A 6,000-nucleotide genomic window follows, 5' to 3' on the forward strand; every position below is an offset into this window, starting at 1 on the left:
TTTTCAATTGCTATAAATAACTTTCACCAAAATATATAATGATAGGAGCAAGGTATTCATAGAATAAAACAATAATCTATGAGTGCAACTGTTCAAATAAATAAGCAACCAATCAAACAAATAAAAAATAAAGGAGAAGGGAACACTTGTCCTTATGGTAGAATACCTGCTAATAAATACTGAAAAAATGATGGAATTAGCAAATGATGGTTTTACTTCCATCATAGGATCATTGCTAATACAGCAAAATAACCAATGCATGCTAAAATTAATTGGTAAAAATTTAATGAAGAAGAGACTATTTATACAGACCCCTCACAAATTGTTTCTTAATCACCAAGAGAAGATGATAACTTTACAGTGGATTAATGCTAATAAATACTATCTTAACCAAAAGAGTAAACAATGATAATGGGACAAACCATGTGCCTCTTGATACCCTAAGAAGGACACAATGTCACTTTTTTTCGTGTGCCTGTCAAAAATGCTTAAACTGAATCTAGTCATGAAAAAAGCAGCAAACCCCAGTTGAGAGATTTTCTTCAAAACAACTTACCCATACTCTTCCAAACTGTCAAAATCAAGAAAGAAAAAAAAAAGATTAAGTAACTCTTCCAGATTAAAAGAAATGTAAGAGACATAAAAACTAAATGCAATGTATGATCTTGGTATGAAGTCTGAACCTGAAAAAGTAAACCATAAGGGACATTATTGAAACAAGTGGCAAAATTTTAATATGGACTGTGAATTAAATGATGGTATTGCATCTATGTTAAATGTCCTAATTTTGACCATTTTACTATGAATAGATAAGGAAAACTCTTAGAAAATATAAAATAAAGGTTTTTGGATAAAGAAGCATGATGTTTGCAGAATTATTCTCAAATGGTTCAGAAGAAATGTATATGCAGCTATATACAGAAAAAGAGAAGATAGATGATAAAGCTGATGGAGTGAAATGTTAAAATTTAAAGAACATGATGAAAGGGTATGTGGAGTTCTTTGTACTATTCCTGTAACTTTTCTGTAAGTACAAAGGTAGATCAAAATATAAGTTTTTAATGTAAAGTTTTAAAGGTCTCCACTTAGTTATTAGAAGAACTTTAGTTACAGGAGAGAGAATCTAAATTCAACAGCTATTAGGAAGGTGCATGAGATAAACCAGAATTCCTGGATTTGAAACTAAGCATTTGCATAGGAGAGTTCCAGTCACACAAAATCTGCCACCTGGACCAGAGCAGGTTACACACGTGTATTCTCTGGGGACACTGTTGGACACATGTGGAAAACTGAATATTGATTGAGCAAGAAGACATATAGTTTGGGGGACCAGAATCAGGCAGAGTGAAAATATGATACAAATTGAACATCGTCCTCATTGCCTCCTTATTTCAGGAACATCAGCTACTGTGATCCAGAGGTCATCCTCATTTGACCCACTACAAAGAGCAAGAAGAGTAATAAACAATACAGACTTTGATTTCTGCCTTGTATTGTTTTCTTTCCTTATTCACCTTACTAGACACAAGCAAGGGACTGCCACACAATAGTTATGAGACCTTGGGAAAATTACATCTCTCCCCGGAGCTCAGGTTTTCCTGTATAGACCTGGGATAATGAAGTATGTTGTATCCAACTTGCTGAAGTGTTGTAGGAATCATATGAATAAATGTGTATGAAAATCCATTAGTGCTATATAGCATGTAAGATATTGTTTTAGTGACAATGATCATTATCAATTTTCCCCATGTTTTAGACCATTTAAAATTCCATTTACTCTGGAGGGAGACATATTAGTAATGGCAGCCAAGTAAAGCATTTGTAAGGTGAGTACCAGCTTGGAGCCAGTACCAGATATGTAAGTGATGTTTCAAGTCACCTGCAACTTGCCCTGAAGGTAGCTTAGAGAAGATAAGACAGATGTCAACCACATTTAATTGTAGATTTTAAGAATGGGTGTCAAGAATACAGTTCATAATAGCATAGTTATTGAAATTTGTGTGTATAGTAGCCTCGTTTGAGTGCTATCCTAAGGAGAAACAAGTTCATTGGTGTAGTCCTCACACTAGAAACTATGCTCCATGAGGGCAGGGTCTTTGTGTGTTTTGTTCACTAATGTATATCAAGCCCGACAACAGTACCTGGCATGTTTTTACACTTGATAAATTTGTTTGTTGATTAACATACATTTAAACCTGAAGTATTGTACTTGCTTTGATTTTTTTATTTATTTTATATTTCTCCTAGCTAAAAAAGGTTCTGAGTCATAGAATGTATATTCAAAGACTTAACTTTCATTTGACTGTTAAAAAACACACCCACACTAGGAAAAATATTGTTCATCTTAAAAAATAAGAACCCGGGGCTTAAAAGTCACACTCAGAGAGAAGGAACAGTCATGGGGGTCAGCCACTAGGGGACGGTGTGGGCATACACGCTGCCAAGCCCTCCAGAAAGCCAAGAGCGACCTTGATTGACAGGCAGGAATTCCGCCAAGTTTCACTTCTTCAGGCTCCAGCCATTGGTGAATTCCTCAGGCAAAGTTTCACTCCCCAAAACAAAAACATAACAACAGCACCATGATGAGTAGGTCATTGGCAAAGAGAAAAGTCAGACAAACTGTGTCAATGTCAATAATCTTATGAAGAATCAAATGCAGCTGTTTTGTCAGCTGTCAGGACACCGTGGAAGTGTTGACGCTGAACACACTTGACTGCAGCTATCCCTGCGGACTAGGCTATAAGTTTCTAGCTGGCAATGAAATTGTGAAATGAGTTCAAGGACTAGGAGCTCAAGTCGAGTACATCAAATAGCAAGGGGCTGGATTCGGAGTAGTTTGTTGTCATATAAAACCAAATGAAAAGATAAGTCCTTTGAGAATTGCATCACCTATAAAATTGCATGTACCAGAATCTGCAACAAAAAGATGTGATCACAATAGCAAATAACCTCTCTGTGGATTTTTTACAATAAGAGGAAACCTTCAGACAGCGACCTTTCATGAGTGAGTTCAGTAAACTCCGATCCACTATTATTTCCTGAGTGTTATCAATATAATAAAATGAAAATATTTCTAAATGAGCTAAAACTATTGAAAGTATTTTTTTCAGGGCAATCATTTTAACCTAACAGTTCACTGACCTGAGTTTCTGAACTTTGAACAATAATTCAATCCATATCTTTATTATTCTGAAGAAAGAACTTCTCATGTTAAATTCACGTGGACTCTCGGTCATTTTATAAAAGCAAATATTTGCCTTTCCTTCAAAAAATATGTAAGTTCTTCCTATATAACAGGCACCATCTGTGTTTAAAAGGCAAAACACAAGCTCTATCTTCGTGCCCCTGACAGTCTCGTTGGTGGATACAAACAAAGAAAGGAGAACATTATAGCGGTGATGCTATGATGGGAAACTTCAAAGTAGTTTATTGGAAACAGGTAGCAGGTGAGACTCGCTAGCCTTGCAATGGTGTGAGCGTCTTGGAGGAAGTTCCATCTAAGCAGAGTCCTGTTAGGGGGAGCCAAGGAAGGCAGGGGACGCAGACAACAGCCGGGTCAGAAAACAGCTCCTGGGAGGGCACCGTCCATTCAGTTTCCTCTTCTCTATGATACAGGCCTCAGACTCAGTGATCTCTACGGTCCCATTCAACCTCACATTTTATAATCGGAATTTCAAGGTACTATTTAATTGGAAAATAGAATTCAGTAACTTTACTCTATAAACTAATTTTCACAAACTGCTGCCCTCGAATTATTTAAATTCTTCTTCCCTTCAAATCAGAACTTTAATGAAGATAAGGAAGATTCTAATGATGACACTCAAATATTGATATTTTATCAAAACAAATATGTAAAAAAATGTGTTTATATATACATGAACTTTCAACATCTGAAATGCTATATAATTATAATTTTTGACTCTGACATAATCCACATAATAGCATATGTAAACTGTCTTTCAAAGCATAATTTTTGTTACCAATTTCACATAAACAGTCCAAATAAATTTCAATACAAAACCACATAGTGGTTCATTATCACTTTTAAAACCTTTGTCCCAAAGCTATAGTTACATATCTCTACCTAGTGGCCTCTTCTAGTTGAATGTCATATCAGTCCTTCAAACTTATCAGAGAAAGAGTAGAAGAAAATTCAATTTTTATCTGCAGGCTAAAAATAAGAACAAAGGCACATTTACACCATATTCTGAAATCCATTTCTCATTTGTCTCCTCTTTTAAAAGACTTAAAATAATGGATTACTCTACTTCATGCTTAGCTCCTCCTTCATTTGGTTTATTTTCAGTTTGAGAAAGCACCTGGTTTGAATAATGATCTTGAGTTTCATATATTAGTTTCATCATTGTTTGATGTTCCTCTTCATTTAAAAATCACTTTAGGGACTAACTCTTCACAGATACATAGGTGTTTAATAAATAAGTCCATGTAATATATTTAGCCATAGTCAAGAGTTCAATGATTAATTCTAGATATAGAACTCAAGCCTTCAGTACATAGATTCTGATCACAGCATATGCCCTGGAACAAATACTACACACAATAAAATCATAATCAAATATGGTTTCCTTTGTATACCCTGCAAAGATGAAGGAACAGACCTCCTTATTCTGGAATAATTTGTTCAAGGAGACCCATGCACCTGCATGATGACGTTAGAGTAGCTCACTTAGTGGCTTTTTTTTATAAAGTCTTACCATCAGTGAAAGGTTCACTTCATTCCTTTTGATGTGGTGGTCTGAGGTTTACAGGTTCCTGAACATAAGATTTGAAACAATCCTGAAAAAATTGCAATCACTTTCAAGGTGCACGAGTTTTGATATGCTTCAGTTGCCAAAGAATTTATGAAAACCCATACTCTCAGACTTTTCATTTTTAGATAGATCTCTAGTGTTTGAGGCAAACTGATTTATTTGAACAGAAAAAGATATTGCATAGTGATTTAGAATGACTACCTTTCTGTGGACAAAATATAAATTTTAACTCTAATAAATGTAAGTATTGTTTAGATGTAGCCTATCATTATATTGTAAATTTGAAATAACATATTTTAATCAAATTTAAAAATCAGTATTAGCATAAAGCAACACTTAATTACCCAGCAATATCAGATGAGAACTGGGCCTTAGTGGTTACCAGCTGGTAAATGCACAGCGTTTTAACTGGCTCACTGGAAACTCAGCTTGAGTCTCCGCCCTGACTGGTGTGACTCAGTGGATTGAGCCAAAAGGTCCCTGGTTTGATTCCTGGTCGCAACACCTGCCTGGGCTGCAAGCCAGGTTCCCGGTTGGGGGCATGAGAGAGTTAACTGACTGATGTATCTCTTACACATCGATCTTTCTCCCTCCCTTCCCCTTCTCTAAAAAATAAGTAAGTAAAATCTTAAAAAAAAAAAAAAAAAAAAGTCTCCACCTGGCTCTGGGTAGTCAGTTATTTCTGTCCCCACCTGAGATTATTTTTTTTTAATTGAAGTCTTTGGAAAAACAAATGTAATTATTTGGAAAGAGTAAAAGTAACTTCATAGTGATCTCTGTATATAGGTTGAGTGAAACCAATTAACAGCCCCAAGAAGGGAAGGGAGGTTGTGAAACCACTTTTTGACCAAAAGGTAGGTAAACCTTTGTCACTTGTAACTGAAGATTTCTTTTGACAGTTTCCAGTAAGGACTCCCTACCCTCTCCTCACACACACACACACACACACACACACACACAACTTAAAAAGGTTAAAAATTTTTCAGGCTAAGCTATCACTAAATTCTTTTCTATCTTTGCAGTGTAAATACAAATGGTTCACATGCATATTACAGAAACATTTAAGTATTTTTGAATGTATATGTTCCTGCTGTTATTTGCACTGTCTCCTCTTATTGAAGAGTTGTAAAAAATTTTTTTAAAATAAAACTCCGGTGGTTCTCTAATGCAGCTCAGCCCAGTCTGATAGCTTTCCCTTAGCAGACGTACTCACCCACCAAGGCACTTT

Source organism: Furipterus horrens, unplaced genomic scaffold (genome assembly GCF_987537825.1).
Source record: "Furipterus horrens unplaced genomic scaffold, mFurHor1.1.pri manual_scaffold_12, whole genome shotgun sequence".
NCBI classification, from domain to species: Eukaryota; Metazoa; Chordata; class Mammalia; order Chiroptera; family Furipteridae; genus Furipterus; species Furipterus horrens.